Below are 18,776 nucleotides of genomic sequence, written 5' to 3' on the forward strand. Positions count from 1 at the left end.
AATATTATATTTGCTAATTATTAATTATTATAATATTTTTTTTATATATTTTATTATTGACCCAGGTTCAACCCCGCTTCGATCCGGTCAAACCCATTGACCCCTGACCCTTGGGCTTAGCCGGGTCATTGCCCGGGCCGGGGTCTAACAACCTTGATAAAATAAAGCACAAACTAGCATTTAAATATGGCCTGCGGTTGGCAAACATATATATATATATATATATGAAAGAAATTATTTTATTTAGATGACATGACCTTAGGAGTTGTTTAATTAAACTAATCTTACATATAAGATTTTTAAAAATGTGATTCCCAAATCATATTAATGGAATATGTGCAATTTCTATTTTGATTTGTTGGAAAAATTAAAAGGTGAATGGAAATTGAAATGTTGGTTTATGATTTTAAGAATAGGTCTTTTAGAAGTTTAGAAGACTTTGATTCTTAGAATTCCAATTAATTTTGGAATTTGAAGAGTTATTCAACTTCATAGAATTTAATTCTATAATTGAAAAGGTTTTGAATTCCAGAATTAAGTTATAATTTGAGAAGTTTTATAACTATTGAAACTCCAAAATTTAATTTTTGAATTTCAATTGTTCGTATTCTTAAGTTTGAAATTTCAATGGTTAGTCTCCAAGGCTATGGGTTTTTTTCCTTTTTTTCCTTCTTTTGAACCTACTCTCTCATAGAAAGTCTAATTTCTAATTTCAATGTGATAGAGATCACATAATTTAGTTCGCTGGAGTTGTAAAATGGGGCTACCTTGCAACTGAAGACCGTTACATCTGGGAAGCAAATGCTAGTTCAAACCCAAGCACTGGAGGGTGGCGAATCTGCTTTAAGGAAACTGTGTGATACACAGTTTTCGGTTTTGTCTTTGCTTGTCTTTGGGACCAGGTCTTCTCACTTCTAATATAAAATTTTGTTTTTTTTTTATAATTTTCTATTTATTAATATCCCACATAGCTAGGATCGATTGGGTCGAACATGGTTGAAGGTAACAAGATAAGAATCTTATATTATCAATTGTCTTTTATTAAAAAACCTGCAGAATATATCAAAATTCAATAAGATTTTGATTTAAATATTATGTTATTGAAAAAAGTAAAACCTTAATTTAAAAAAATCTAATTTTTATTTATATTAATTAAGTCAAACTTAATTATTTTAAATAAATATAAATTTTTGTCCAACTTAATATTTTAAAAAAAAATGTTTAATCACACAAATTTTTCTTATTCCCAACCAAATATTTTCATATAAAAAATATATCGGGAAGGAAAAACCTTCATTTTTTTATTTTTGAATTAAAAAAAGAGTAATGATATTTAGACCGAATTGGTGGTCCGAATGACGTGGATGCCAAGTTGGCATTCATGTCAGCATCAACGTCATTCTGTTTCTTTTTTTTTATAAAAAAAACTTAATTTCTCAACCTTAGTGTAAATAATAAACTGAAAACCCCCTCTTGAAATCCTAAATTGTAAATTATAAACCCCGGTAGAGGGTTTGTGGTTTGCTATTTAGGATTTAGGGCCTAAGTTTTTTGAATTTTTGGTATAAGATTTTATAATATTTGGTTTAAGATTTTAGAGTATTAGGGCTTAGAGTTTCATATAAATCCTTAAACCTTAAAATTGTAAAACATTAAGGGTTTAGATTATTAAAAAAAATCTTTTTTAAAAAAATTAGAGATAAAGAATGACGTGAATGTTGACATGGATACCAACTTGGCATCCACGTCACTCGAACTATCAATTCGGCCTAAATAGCATTACTCTTAAAAAAATGAGTAATGCTATTTAGTCTGAATTAGTAGTCCGAATGACATGGATAGCAAGTTGACATCCATGTCAGCATCCACATCATTCTTTATCTATCTATTTTTTTTAAATAATTTCTTTTTATAATCTAAACATTAATGTTTTATAATTTTTAAAATTTAAGGATTTATACTATACTTTAAAGCCTAATACCCTATAATCTTAAACTAAAATATTATAAAATCTTATAAAAAAAAAAACCTAAACCCTAAATTATAAATCCTAAGCCCTAAACTCTAAATAATAAGATTTACAATTTAGGGCGTAAAACCAAATCTCTCATTGGTTGTAATTTGAGTTACACGAGTTTTTGAAATCCTGTGAACCTGTATTTTTAAAAATCTAGTAACTTAAGTTACATGTAACTCCAAAATCCTCCAAACAAACACTAACTAAGGCTAGGGGATAAAAAGAAATTATGTTTTTTATATTAAAAAAAAAGAAAGAGATAGATAAAGAATGATGTGGATGCTGGCATGATGCCAACTTAGCATCTACGTCATTCGGACTACTAATTCAACCTATCTAGTATTATTATCAAAAAATTGATATTTTCTGATTTTGTTAGATTTAAAGGATATGACAAGAAGGAACTTTCACATTCCGCCATTACCAAAATCACATTATGGAGTAGTTTGATTCACGGAATCTTATATCAATGTCGGGAATATAAATGTGGCGGACTAAGAACAAAATTAAGAGGGTGCTCAATTTAAATTTTAAAAAAAATTATAAGTATTAAACAATTCTATTAATTCAAACTTGAGATTATAATAATCAATATTTCAAAAATATAAAAATATACACCCATCTAAAAATTTTGGTTTAGGAGTAAAAAACCTATCATATCTAAGCGATTAATTCAACTAACAATTAAGCACTAAATTAACAAATAATACAAAGAAAACAACTTAACATAAAATTTGATAAATGCAACAATTATTCAACAAATAATCTATGATTGAAATTTTCATAAAAAATAATCACAACAAATATCTAATAGTTTTTCACAACAATTTTCCTAACAAATAATTAAACAAATATTTAACAAATATCGAACAATTATTCAACAAATATTTTTACACAATAAATAATCATAAAAAAATTAATCAAATTAAATTAGAAATAAAACAAGCAGAGAGGAAAAAAAAAAGAAAGAAATCCCTAAAACATAAACTCGGAAAAGATTGGGCATAGAGAAAACCCTCACTAATTCAAAAACCTGCAATGATTTTTGTAGAGATTTTGACAGAGCAATTGCATTTTTTTAAGGTCTTTATTTTTATTTTTATTTATTAGTACTATTTTTTACATTGATATCCTAAAAAATTGTTAATTATATATTTATAAGTTCAATAAAAAATATATCTAAATATAAAATTTTAAAAACAAAAGCACTTCCATATATGAATTATAATTATCAATATTTTAATTATATATATATATATATATACATTTCATAGGCCAAGGGGTGCTTGATAGACCTGTTCATGGGTGGGGTTGGCCCGAGTTTGGACTGGGTAGAGTCCATAATTAATAAAATTCAAGTTTGGCCAAGCTCGGTCTACCCCAATAATATATGCCTTAACTTTTGCCAGAACCCACCTAAATCTTATGTCCTTTGACCAAGGCCAACCCAAGCCAGCAGAATAAGTTTTTTCATCAAATAATAAATAAGTTATAAAAAAAATTACAATAACATTAATCTATGAACACTACTAAACATTATTTTACAAAACACATTAAAATTAAAATATCAAATGTAAATTTTTATTCAGTCACAACTTTTAAAATTTAAACCATTATAACTAATGACAATCAACAATAACCAATAATGAGACTAGACATACCATCTATTCACAATTAATCAATCCAAAAATAGTAGTACATGCCTTAAATATACACGCATACAATATAAAAATATTTCATTTTATTAATATCTGAATTATATGTATATATATATATATTAGTATATACAAAACTAATTAATAAACATATTATATAACTAGGGTCGGGACTGGGCTTTTATAGGGGTGGCAATAATGCATCGGGACACGTCGGCCGATTTTGTCCGACCGGGAATAAAAAGGGTTTGGACGTAAGGTTTGCTAAAATCCGGGTCGGGGTCCGGGACATGGCTTGGTTGTCCGGATTTCATCCGGGCAGGGTCCGGATATAGAAATTCGGACAATGGGACCCTTTTAACCCCTAAAAACTTTAAAAGCTCATGACCTTAGGGCCCAGTTTGTTTTAAGCGCATTCTTCTAAAAACTTTAAACATATATTGTTTTTCTATTAAGACTTAGATTTTTTTCTATAATTTGAGTTGAGTTTTTGGATTATTGATGTTTTTTGCATTTAATGTGAATTAAATTATTTTTTTGTATAATTTAATATTTGAGCTGAACTTAAAAATAGACTTTATAGAATTCGAGACAAATTTGGACATCAGGACGACCGGTTTTAAAATAAACCGGGTTTTGGACATCTCAAGTTGTCCGGGATTCACTCAGGCCAGGGTCCGGACACAAGTTTTTCTATTTATATTAGTAGTTGTCCGGACCCGGTTTTGTCCGGACCAGAATTTTTGCCACCCCTAGGCTTTTATCAATAAAACCAAACCTGGGCCGTTTTTAAAATGGGCTCTATATTTTTGTCTAAGGCATGGTTAGCAGGCCTTATATATTTGTCCAAGCCCTCTTAATTTTGAGGTGGGCCTTCAAGTTTGGGCGGGGTAGCCCAACCATTGGATAGGTCTAGTGCTTTAGCACCCCTTGCCCCCTCTAGTTCCGCATGTGAATATAATTACTAGGAATGTGATTTTCAAGTCATGTTAATGGGAATGTGTGTAGTTTTTGTTTAGTTGACAAGACAGTAATGTAGTTGGAATATAACTTTAAGGTGTTTGGTTAGTTGGGAATCATTTATTATAAATTGTTTCTTACTAAAATACCCTTATTTAATAAGTGCAAATATATCGAATTTTATAATATTTTAAAATAAATAGTGAAATTACTAATAATAAATAATTGTTATTATTTAAAAAATAAAAATTAATAATATAGTTAATTTTTTATTAATATTAATTAACTTAAATTGACTTTTTTAGAGATAAGAAAAACAAGATGACAAACTTTTTTAAATTTTGAAATTTTTAGAAAGTTGATATTTTTGAGATTTTATTGAACTTGAAGGGCATAAAAGGGAAAATTTTCACATTTTGGTATTTAGTTGGTAATCACATTTCTGGAATATAATATTTCCACTATATATTACCAAACAATGTAATATAAGATTGCTTGACCCACATTGTGGGAATAATGTGATATTACCCTAGCCAAACTGCCCTACCATTAATTAAGTTGTCAAATTCCGGAAATGTAATATTTATACCTTAAACAACCAAATAAGCTTACATGACTTGGTTCAGATTTATTAAAATTAATGCAATAATCAATATCCATTATCAATTCATTATCTCTATTCACACTTTTTTTTTTAAAAAAAAATGGATAAACCACAAATGCATAAAGAAAAATTAACTACATGAGGGTGGTCACCAAGGGTGAAAATTGAGAGACCAAAAAACAGGGGAAAACAGAAGAAGAGGTTTCATCCAAGCTTTGGATAAAGCGACGGAGGGAGGTCAAATTACTGCAACGCCATTAGGGGAGGGGGGTTATCTGGCTCGCTTGCCACGACATGTGGAACTGCGGGGTCTGCAATCCTGGGTCCCGTGAAGACCAGACTGCGCTTGATCGCAAGAATAGACTCCTCAAGAAGGGCTATGGCCGGATCAGGGGCTGCATCAATGCAAGCAATAAGCAAGTGATCAATTTTACAAATAATGGAGAGAGTGTATAAGGAAGCAAAAGAAAAGATATGCCGATTGCGTCCAGACTAGATGGCCCAACAAATGGCATAAGGAAGGATGTAGCCGAGAGGTTTTGAATGTAGAAGTCCTGTCATATCCCAGGAGGTCCATGTTTCCGAAAAGAATGTGGTAATGTAACACAAAAAAGTGCCGTGAAGTGGGACTATATCCGAAAGGAGAAAGAACCCGTGAATCTCTATTCATTTTCATCCAATAATCAATATTCATTATCAATCAAAATGTTGCCCACAAATAATTAGAGTATTTATAAATTTTTTTTTTTTTCAATAGGTATCATTGATTTTGAAAAATCTAAGAACATTTAATACAAAATCAAGTAAATACGATAAAATCTTTTCCATTACAAATACCATATTTAAGGTAAACAAAGAGTTAAATATAATAAAATATTATCTTTTCAAATATTTTAATAATTTTTTAAATTAATTCCACATTTAATATAAACAAATTTTTAAATGCAATAAAAATTATCTTTTCAATTATTTTAATTAAAAAATAAAAAAAATGTTCCTTGGAATTTAAGGGAAGCTAGTTGAGCCGAGCAACCATTCAACCGTGGATTGACAAAAATAACATCAATTCTCCCCTGAGGTTGGCGGTGACCAGTTCAAAATAGAAAGACTTCTTTGGTTTTTGTGACGGTGTTCAGCCATAAGGAAGCCAACGAACTAAAATGTTTAGCCAGATATATCAGCTGGGGTATTGCAGCTCAATAAAAAAAAATTTTTAATTATTTTAATCATAATTTTTTAAAAAAATTAAATTTATTATTTAAAACTCACCTAAACCATATTATAGGGATAAATATCTTGAGTGGGATAGTCATTTTTATTTTGAGAATCAAATTTTAATTTGTATAATTTTAGTCACTTAACTTTAATTTATATTCATGCCAAGAGGATTATGGTAAAAATTTAATAACATATACGTTAAATTTACCATATTATCATCAATTTGCCATGTCATCCGTATATGCAAACATAACACATTATTAAAGAGGGTTATATAACCCCTTTTATTGATACTGCATATGTCACATCACCACTACAAACTAATGAATAAGATTGATTTTGTGGCTCCTTTTGATGATGGGGCATATTTGTTTATGTAGATGATCTAAGAACTAGTATTAAAATAGCAAATCTGACATATATGTCATTAAATTCTCCCCAAAATCATTTTGATACTCTCTTAATGAACACAAATTAAAATTGAGTGATTAAAATAGTATAAATTAGAGTTTGATATTCAAAATGAAAAATGATTATATTGTAGTGTGGTGCCCCTTCAAAAACTTTAACCTATATTATACTAATACAACTATAATTATTATTATTTTAATATTTTTAAGAAAAACTCTGTGATAGAAAAAATAATTATATATATATATATATATTTAACGAACTGGCTAAACCATTATTTATATTATTTACCAAAAAATTTGAACTCCAAATCTCGGGAGCTCCCCACAATTCATATAAAATTATAAATTATTTAAGGTAGTGTTTGTTTCAAAGGATTTGGAGTTACATGTAACTCCAAATTTCTTACCTTTTTAAAATCCGGTGTTTGTTTTGATGTATTTCATTTTTCATATGCTTTTGAAATCCCATCATTGAGGGATTTTGGTTTACGGTCAAAATGACCGTAAAACCAAATCCCGGGAGTTCAAAACCAGTATATATGCATATGTATATATATATACAGAAATCTATACATATACATATTCATACATATACACACATACATATACACATACATATACATACATAAATCTATACATACACATATACATATACATATATACACATATATGTATACATATACACATACACATATATATATACACATATACCTATATATAGTATGTTTACATATATAAATACACATATATACGTATATATATAAATATATATGTATATATATATGTATATATGCATATACGCAGACATATCCATACACTTATACACATGTTTTCCAATTCCAGATTTACAAATCCTTCCAAACAAACATAAAAATCTTATAATACAGTAATTCCAGTTACATTCGACCAAAACGACAAGATTTGATGCTAGATTTGTATTTTGAAAGCCAAGTATTTCCAATTACATTGTAACTAGAAATCCACTGCATTTAGAATTACATCCAACCAAACGCTACCTAAATGGCTGAACAAATCCACCACACATATATACACACACACACATACAGAAGATTAGTGATTCATATAAATTACTTCAATGGCAATGCCTCCAAGATAAATATCTATTTTATGATTTTTTATCTTATCCAGGCCAAATGTTTTTGGAAAGCGGATTCGGTTTCATTGACCGTAACCGGCCCGTAGTTGGGAATTGGGATTTTTCCAACTCTGTGACGTCGAGTTGACGCAACGTCGAGCCCAGATTCACAGGGTTAATGTTATTTGTTGTTTTTAATACCAAGTACATGTTGGTCATGGGATTTGAACCCATGATTTTGAACTTCGGATAGCAGAAAAACCCAAACCACTGATACAATTTGTTTCTAATATTTATGGAAAGAATTATATATACATATATGTAGGGATATGGATCAAAAATATTTTTACATATATATTTAATTTATAAAAATTAAGAAACCATATAATAAATTAAAAATTATGCAAATCAATTAGTAAAAATATCAAAGTATCAAACAATAAATTTTTCATAAATATTTTTAAAAAATAATTATTTTTGTTAATCTTCTTTTAGCTCATCAAGCTAAAAGTCCTACATATCGCACTCTTAAATTATCTTAAATAGCGCACTCTTATTTGCTACATATATATTAGATTATTTTTGTTTCAATTTATAAAATAAAAAATAAAATTACAAAAAATTGTTTTTAAATTATGTATATCAATTTATAAGAAAATATATTAGTAAAAAAAATAGGGAAAATTACTGTTCACCCATCGTAATTTTCAAAACTTCCCAAAAACCCCCTCCTACTTTTACACACTTTGAGATGACCCCTTCGTTAGTGTTTAACTTCCCTTTTTACCCCCTACCGTTCACTTCAAATGGGTCCATGTTGTGAAATCCATTTTGGCCTTTTGAAAATGGTGGGAAAGAAGCGCCAAATAACATCATACTGTATTTTGAAGAGGGCTTTCTCTTGGTTTCGATAGGCAACGCTGAGGAGTTGCATTACGTCTTGTTGTTCTCCTCGATTATCATACCGAAATATATAAATCGCTTTTCAAGCAGAAAATGAAATTGATTTCCATCGGATTGGTCGAAGTGCACTTCATCTTCAAATGAGTCGTAATCGATTTTATTGTCGAGGCACGGCATGATGCCGTTAATAAATCTTCCTCGTTTATGGTTGTAAAGTTGTATTACTGACTGAGAAGAACTATTGTTTAAATAATGTTTAACTATTTGCTATTATCCGTTTAAATATATTACTAATATGTTTTAATAATTGTCATATCAGATTTTAATACCCGTCTCCGTTGTATTATCTTTACGGTATGTAACTATTAATATTAACGTGATGTAAATTATCGAAGTCTGGCATTAAAGCGGAGATCTTTTTCGTTTGATACAGTTGTTGGCGGAGTGGCAGGCGGTGCGGTTATGGTATCCAGGTCGTAAATTAATGCCGTCGTTCTTAATTCACTTATCTTGGCATTTCTTCTCATATCCGAGCCCGTTTGTTCTCGTCCGATCCCGATGTAAGCCGGTATCGTTTAGCTTTTTACCGGATATGAAGAGTCGGTACCTTGTGGGTCACCATAAATAACCGGGAAGAACCCTCCATGGATAACTAACTCTCGTCGTCCTCATTGATATCACCATATACGCCATAAATCCTCCTCTTACATGAGCCAATGGCTCTGTCACGAAAAGGATGTTCGTGAACGCTTCTTCCTTATAATGAGAATCGTTTAGCATGATAGCGCGATAGAGTTAAACTATCTTTCACACCCAGTGAAATCTTTCTCATAATTGCACAGATGCGGAGGATTCTTGATGGATAGCGGAAATGACGATTAATGACGTTCGACTTGGGTAAGAAAGAAAGTTTTCCACGTATTCGTGATTGCGGAGGATTCTCTAGAGGAGGAGATCGGAAACGTCTTTAAAGGCGGGGTTGATATTTATCGCGGCAGAGACTTCTGTTACCGTTTAAGAACATTCACGTCGATTGTCACAGCTAATACGTTCTGTGTTTAACTATCGAGGATCTTAAGCTTAAGTCAGAGCCGGCACATTGATTAATAATCGTTTTCATGAATGTGCTTATTTTAATCTTTTTTAATGTTATGCGTTGTCTGGGTTGAAATTGATGTGCGTATTACTCCTGACCGTGTGGCGTTCAGATGTCTGGACACTTGTTTCGTTATACGAGGGTCGGTCGTGAGTGATCAAAGTCAAGAGGCGTCGGAAAATGTTAGAATGTTGTAAATCTTTTATAAATAAAGCGAAACGCTTTTTTGAATGTGAACTTCTGAAATTTAACAGACCTAGTAAAACAATGTGGGAAACAAAAGAACGTAGCTGAAATAATAGAAAATATGTAAATATGTTAACAAATGACAGCGGTGTTTAAGAAAAGTTACTCTTTAAACAATGACAGCGAAACAATAGAAAAGTTAAACAATACTCTAATTACTCTTTAAACAATGACAGCGGTGTTTAAGAAAATAAGTAAAGATGTTTAAGCGGTGACCGAGAGTACCCATCTTATGTGATGTCGGTAAGCATTCGATTTAAACGATAACATATATTTTGAGATTAAATAACTTTATTTAAGCGGTTTCGTATTATTACATGATATAGACTTTATTTAAACGGTAATCGTTATGTTAAACACTATATCTCATCCGTTTTAAACATAAAAATCTTCATGCGTTTAAACATATACTCATGTCGGCGATGTGATATGTCTTCAATGACGGTGACATATATTTTACTTTTTGCCCTTGGGATGGAGGAAAAATACGCCCATCACATCACGTCTAGTCTAACCTCTATGCGTTTTGTCTTAATGTGACGATAATATATATATATCACTTTTGTTTGCTGTCATTTTCTTTATTTTGTTATTCATCTTCTTCTTCTTCTTCTTCTTCTTCTTCTTGACTTATTTTGTTCTTGTTCATTGGTTTTATGCGATTTGGTTTTGGCGTATATGGAGAGTTTTACGGTATTGCTAGATTCAGCGGGGAGGAAGAGTGCTAATGTTGGCTCGGACTTCTTGGGAGTTGGTGTTAGGCGAGATTTGTGGCGATGGGGTCTCGAAGTTTCTATTATGGGGGAGTTAAGATTCGTGGCGGATGGATATAAAGCGGTTTTGATAAGCGATGTTGTTTCAGTGGATGTGTCGGCGTCGCTCCTCTTGAATGTCTGTAGTTGATCTTATCGTCGGGGACGAGAAAATGTGCCGTTGCGAAGTCTAATGAATAAGCGAGTTTACTAGTTTGTAGTTCCTTCTCTTTTAATTGTTCGGGTTGTGCGGGGTCGTTAGTGTTTAAATATGTCAAAATCACATAGTTAAAATCTTGTACTAGTCGTTTCGTTGTTAATTAGCGCTTAAGTATTTAATTTAACGTTTAAATATTGTCGTTATCGGCAACATTATATTCTCACTTAGCGTATTGATCTTTTCTTTGGTGAAGTGTTGGCGGGAATTGATTCTGCGAGTGCTTCAGATTCGTTCCATGGTGACCACGGGCGTGGGATGTCTTCCTTCCTCGTCGAGATCGTTAAGAGTGCTTTTGGTTGGATATTGGACAGCGTTTGTGATGTCAACATTTCGGGATGTCTTGAAATAAATGCAATGAAATTTTGACTTATTCGTAAAACAACGTGTAGGTGTGGAATGCGGCTTGGAGATGGTTGTCGTTGAGCGTTCGTCGTCGAGTATAACAAAAATACTTCAATCAAAGACAATCGACTCTGTTGCGCTTTGCGGTGGTGGCGTAGGTTATTGTCGCGTCCGGCGTCAAATGGGTTAGCCTTGGAGGTGATTGACTCGAGGGCGAATCCCTTATCTGAGGCCGTGACGTTCGGGAAGGACGTGTTGCGGGAGCATGGTGTCCGCGTACCATACAGCGAGCTTGGTTGGGAAAAGAGCATGCCGGGTGGTCCTCAGCGGTAGCGTCTCGGCTCTGTTGTTGCTTTGGTATGTGAATAAGGTTGATGAGGCAATCCGGGATGTTGCGATGCGTGGAAAGGGGGATTTATCGTTTTAAGCGTGCATTCTTTTCTTTGTGGCGTGTATTGTGGGATTGAGAGGCTTGCAGGGCATTTCTTTGTTTCTCGATGTTACCAGCATCCTTGGAAAATATCGGGGTATACTCTTTGGGTGCCGTAGGGAAAGATGGAAACTTGATGGTTTTCCGTCGCCTGAGGTATAGTCGATACTGAGACCCGATGCCAATTGGACTTGGTTAATATCTAAGTTAGGCGATGCCTTGTCTACGAGGATAGAGATTATCGTGAGATAATTAGCCCGTTTTGGGCGAGTCGAGGGCCAGTGGCGCTAGTTGCAGTGTTCTTCCGCCACGTAAATACATCTTGACATTTGGAGGCCATTTTATGAAAGCGAATGTCGGGACTTGGGGCGTTAGTGTTGAGTACATATGCTTCCGCGTTGCGTGGGCGTCAAGCTAAAGATTTCGATTGGTAAGATGAGCTACGGTAGCGTCCTTAGAGCTCATCTGCAGTTGATTAATAAATCGGATATGGCACATTGGTGAATTATACTTGTTGGAGGTGATCGTTGGGGTGAGATGTTATTCAAACGTCGCGGAGTCGTTCAATGCTTGGATCGAGGAGCTCGTCGTTTACCGGTGGCGGTATCGACTCTATAAGATGTCGAATGTTGGTTTACACTTAACATTTAGTGTTACCCTTTAAACATTCTCGATCTTTGTTTAATTAAACTTTTCGACTTTAAATATTAATCCTTTCGTTTAAATATTTGATAATGTTTAACCATGTTTACAATTATTTAACCATCTTGTCTTTGTTTAACCTTATTTGCGGGTTCAAGTTGATGCGCGTGTTATGCCTGCGTGAACAAAGCGAACAAATGGAGCCTATTTATGTGACGTACATTCGAGGTGAGATCATTGTTGAGGACGTGAAAATCTTCGTGTTGGTGCGTTGTGTCGATGATCGTTCACGGTGATCGCTTCGGTGACCGCGGCGGAAGGCTGGGCGGCTTTAGGCGAAAGAGGATCGAGTGCGGCGTTTGATGTCAGCGGTACATTCTGCGGCCGTGGATCGGTCGCGATTGTAGATCTTGATGGCTATGCGCCGACTAGGCGTTGTAAATAAGCCGGCGATGGCGAGCATTGTTATTGTATGATGGGCGACTTTCTATATTTAAACTCTTACTCTTTATGAATTGAATGTATTTAAGCAGCGAGACGTTGTTATTTAAAAGCGGATCTGTGCTGTAATTTGAAACATTCGTGATGTTTAAGCGATATATAGTATATTTAAGCAATGAAAGTGAAATGTACTCGCATTTAAACGTAAATTAAACAATGAAATGAAGATGGAATTTAACTTTACTTCTGATTCAAAACAAACAAAATTCATTAAGATATCAAGTAGTGCTCTTGAACAGAAACAATGGATTGAATTTGTCAGTTCGTTCGAAAGCAAATTGACATTGATATCTTGGACATGATTCTTGAAAACAAAATTTAACCCGCTTGTAATGACCCCTTTATTGGGCCATGATTTGTCCTCCCTCATTAAGTATCTTGGATTAGCATACCTTAATCGAGGTAAGGGCGATGTCTGCGTGTTATAGTAACTTCTCTAAAGTAATTGCTCGATAAACGCGTGGCGTGGGCGGTATGATCGGCCTTCTTGTTTTAGGCGTGGGGTTTCTATATGCGTCTTGGCGAGTGGGTACTTTCTTGTCGTGGAGCTTCTGGAACTCCGTATGCTCGGGTAGCAATGTCGAATAGATTCATTGTCGAGATATGCGAGTTGAGATTAGAATACCGGGAGTTTAAATATCAAGCGAGGATATTAATCGGGACATAATTAAAGAACTTACCATGTCGAATGCGTGCTTCATTGCCGGACATGAAGAATAATACTGTATTCTTGTTTATCGTTGTCGGGCAACCAGCGTGGAAGTGGCCGATTCATGATTATCGGAGGATGACAATTTGAACCGTACGGTTCTTGGCGGCACATCGATCATAGCCATAATTGTGTCGTAATGCGTCGTCACCTTTGGCATGCATGGCCTTAATGACTCTGGTGATGGGCGCTTCTTGTAAGGATATGGTTCTTTGCTCGGCTGACTTTTTGTATTATGCTTTGTCTGGCGTCCGTCCACATCATCGGTGACTTCATTTCCTTTTCTCAGCCGGTGATGTATAATTTCGTCGGCGTGTGGTCTTTGGCAGTGTCGTTCTTCCACTTTACGGCGGTCTGCCGAGATTAGCGATCGCGAGATATCGTAAAGACCGTATTGTAAACCATTTAAATGATATTACTCCAGTTATTGAAATTTTGCCAGTATTACTATATAATTAAGCGTTAAGTAGACAAATTAAATGATAACATAAAAGGTATGGCGCTTACTATTAGGTAATAGTTAAACACTATAATAAAACCTTTAAACAATATATAAAACTTTACACTTACGATCCATAGAGCAGTTCGAGGAAGATCCTCGTCGACTCCTCGCTCGTATTGTGTTAAAGACAACTGACATCATTTCTTCTTCTTGAATAAAAAGCTTTTCCGGGTAAAATGCAGTCGAATTTTTGATTGGCAGCCGATCATCTCTCTCGTTGCTCGGTCGGTCTTGACGTGACATCCTTGCCCTGATGCGGGGGCGATGGCGACCGACATCAGCTGAAACCAACGTCCTTACATGGTTGTTCTTGTTGTGGGATTGTGTCCTCACGGCTGATCTTGAGGGGCGGCGGCGGCAGGCGTAGTGCCGAGACGCATCCTTACATGGTTCTTGTGTGGTGGGATTGTGTCACGCTTGGCTACGACTTTGTCGGCCCGCGGCAGCGGATTGACGATCTTCTCGACCGGTGGCCCTGCAGCGTCATTTTGCAGCGACATTTCTTGATCTTGAGGATTGTGTCATCTTTTTGATCCTGATCTCGCGGGTTCCGCAGATCGAGATTTCATCGAGAAGAGGTCGGCGACCCTTCTCAGCAGCTAGCAGCCAGCGTCGTCTCGATGTCCTTCTGCAACCAGACGCCGACCCCGATGGTGTTGCTATTGTTTTCATCGTTAGCCCGGGCGGTGGAGCGAGGCGATGTTGTTCTCCTCTTTTTCGCATGAGTCTCTTGAATGTAGCGCCTTGGAATGACCTTCCCGATGATATCGTCGTCGTCGAAATTCAGGCGCCTCGTTCGTCAAAGTGCTTGATTCTTCGAGGATAGGGCGCGGTGAGGTTGTGAGCGTCCTTCGGCGCCTCGACCGGCGACAAGCCGGAAACTTCGGTCGTCAATATCGGCGTACTGCGTAAAGGTTGCGATGACATCTTCGCTAATATCGACGGTGAGGGTCGCCACGGTCGGGAGTCGCCATGGTCGAGGTACGCCTGTCGAGGTGTCGTTGTCGTGGTAGGGGTTGTTGCGATCTGCTGCGGGAGGTGAGGGAGGGCTTCTCGGGCGTCGAGGAATCTTGCCTGCGATGAAACTGCCCTCTCGTCACGCCTTGAGCAAGTGGTTAGGGACATGATAGCATCCATCCCAGGTCGGTTGGCCCTCAACAAATATTTCTTCTTCGACGTCTGGGAACCATTTCGGGAAACTAACATATGTAAACGAAACAATTTCAGTGAAATCATTCATTTTAAACTATAAAAACTATATTTAAACATAGTGTTTATATATTTTAAGCGTTATAGAATATAATTAAGCGGAGAACAAAATATTTAAACCGGTATGAATAAGTTTTTAAGCGGTAAATACTAAAGTTAAGCGCTAAATAAAATGTTTAAACATTAAAGACTTATATTAAACATTGTCCGTGATTTAATACCTCTTTTCCATTGACGATGACAAGCTCGTTTCTCTACAGTCGCTTGCTTAGGTAAGTACTTTCAGCGTAGCTGACATCCTTGGGATCTTGCCGAAAGCGAACTTTCTTTCCGTTCCGATCAGCTCGTAAAAACAGGGCGTTAAGCGGCCAAGAGCAACCCTTAATGTACCACATGTTGAGTGCTTCTTCGGTCGCATCTATCTTTTGCACTCGGGCGGTACACTGTGGAATATCCTCCATAAGCCGCGATAAATCGCTGCGCCCGTGCGTATCGCCCCATGGTACGTAGATCATCGGCGTAATCAGCGATCCGGTTCGAACCGAGCATGATGTATTTGGGAAGATGGCTGTCACGTGAGAGTACGCCATCGGGGAGTTTGACAAAATTATCTTCTTCTCCCTCTATCGAACAAGTTGCACTTGAGTGCTCTTGATGGAGTCTACGTGTCTCTCGTAGGTCTTTGATGAATCACAGCCCTTGACGGCCCCTGGTTTTCTTCTTACGAAAGACCGACTGCGTCGCCACGTATATGAGACCAAGAGCGAGGGCCACATCTTGAGGTGCGAAAGACTCGGTCGGGCTTTCCCGATCCTGAATTTATTGAGTGCGACCATCGTACCTTTGCAAAAAGAATCAAGAAGGGTCCTCTCTTGGTATATAGCTTCCATTTCGATTGAGCAGCGCAAGCGGTGTCCTTGAATAATCTCCCGAGTGTCGAGGGTCATGTTATCTTTTAATTCGGCTAAGGTCTCCTGGCCGGTGTCAAAATAGCATCGCCCATTAACTAGGTTGACCGCCCGTAATCACAAACCTGCTGACAGTAACAACACATTCAACATACGGTATTGACAAAAGTTTAAAAGCGGAAATATAAGGTTTTAAAGCGGTAAACTCTCGGTTATTAAAGCGAGAGATATAACATGTTAAAGCAGAGACCCATTTTTCTTAAGCAGAGGCGAGAATACTTAAAGCGAGAGACAACAAATTTTAAGCGTAACATCTCATTTCTTAAACGTCGACCTCCTTTGTAAAGCTGCAGACCATATCAAGCGAAAGGGGAAATGTACATTATAAATATTACACTAAATCATAACAATCGACTATTTCGATATGTGTATACATCGACAATACAAAACAAAAACAAAACCCCGGTAGAAATCTCCCTGCAGACTAACAAAACCCCGGTAGAGAAATCCCCTGACGGACTTGATATCTTCCAACAAAAAGCAGGGAGCTGAAAGCAAAACGAAAAAATGCTTTTTGTAGCGAGCAGTTAACATAAAAGCATACTCAATACCTTAGATTGCAAACTGATGAAATGCGACTAGTTGCGGCGAGGGGACTTCTCCTTGAGATCTGGGTGGAAAGGAAAAAGGCGATGAAATGCCAATTACGGAGGCTTGGCGGTGAGACAACCCGGAGGCGGCTGGAATGGAAAAAGCCGAAGGCGTGAGTTGAGAAAAAGCAAGTAAACGGCTCCGATAGAATTCGTCTCTGCGGGATTACCCTACGAGAAAATCGCCCACTTCTCTCAAATCGCGAAATGGGTATGACCCGCGACTCCCCACTGCAGGGCATTTTCGTCGAAAAATTTGAAACTCACTCCGATTCGCATCAGATTCTGAGGGGTTTGGGGTTTTGAAAAACATAGAGTTTAAAAGGAGGGATTTTTGGGGGATTACTAAACTAACGGGGTGTTTTAGCGATTTAATAAACTTAAAAAGGGTTTTTGGCAATTTCTACAAAAATATCTTTAAATAATAGTTCACATGCATATTATTTTTGATTTGTAAGCTTTTTCGATGACATACATGATAAGCACAGCTAATAACCTGCTTTTGTTAGAGGCCAAAAGTAAAAATCTGAGAGCCAACCCTAATTATAATAAATAAATAAGTTGATGACAACTTCAATTTAAAATAAGAATACTACTTGATATATCGTTTTGTTACACTTAAAAGAATGTGCTAATAATTTAATTTGATAGATAAATAAATTAAAAATGTAGCTTTTTTTTATCTTTTTTAAAATTATTTTGATATATCTTAAAAAATTTTAAGTTATTATAAATTATTTTAAATTTTTTGTTGTTTGGGATTAAATTTAAAAAATATTTTGCAACTTATTTATATTTATTTATATTATACACTAAAACAAGAAAAACTTGTAGGTCAATTGGTTAATTTTAGTTTCCCATGTGAGAAGACCTATGTTCAAACGCCCATCAATTGGTTTTGTTATTTGCAAAACACTTGCGAGATCAACAGACTGGCGGACGGCGGGTTACGTGATAAGCCGGGCGGGTCGGGTTCGTTCCGCGAGTTGAGCCGGACCCTGCGGGACTTCAGGGTCAACCCGACAGCGGGTCTCCTCTATATACGGGGCGGTTCGGGTGACGACTTCTAGTGAACTTTCGACCCAGGAGGGTCGAGCTCGGTCTAGCAAGCTCATGTCACCTCTAGGCTCCCTAAAGCTCCAATGACGGATTTTGTTTGATCTCAGCGTCTGCGCTCCTCCTCATTTGCTCTCATCTGTATTTTCATTTGATTTTCTAAAAGAAAAACCCTAACCCTCTTTCAGGCCCGCCCCCACCCAATTTGTGCCTGATGTGGCCGCGCCTCTCCCTCTTGAACCCGCCGTCACCGTGCTCGTCTGCATAAACGAGAACTCACTCGTATCATCTGGCCCGAGCTGAGCTCGTGCTTAAAGCTCCGCTAACCCTGGCTATTCCCTTCTTCCCTCGTATGATGCAAACCCTCAAGGCTGTGCTATTGGCTCGCCGATCAATCCCGCTCTGCGCTTCCTCCCTTCTTCCAGAAACCTCTCCATTGAGACCACTGCTGCTCGAGAAGATGATCTGCAAAAATCAGGCCAGTTCCTCTTCTCCTTCGTCCCTACTTCTTTTTATCTCTCTATCCCTCTCTCAATTATTTTTCGATATATTGGTCTCAGGTACTCGTTGAAGGCAAAGCCAGCGCCCGGGCGGCGATCCTTAACCGACCATCTGTCCTCAATGCTCTCACCACCACTATGGTGCTT

Source organism: Dioscorea cayenensis, chromosome 4 (assembly GCF_009730915.1).
Source record: "Dioscorea cayenensis subsp. rotundata cultivar TDr96_F1 chromosome 4, TDr96_F1_v2_PseudoChromosome.rev07_lg8_w22 25.fasta, whole genome shotgun sequence".
Lineage (NCBI taxonomy): Eukaryota > Viridiplantae > Streptophyta > Magnoliopsida > Dioscoreales > Dioscoreaceae > Dioscorea > Dioscorea cayenensis.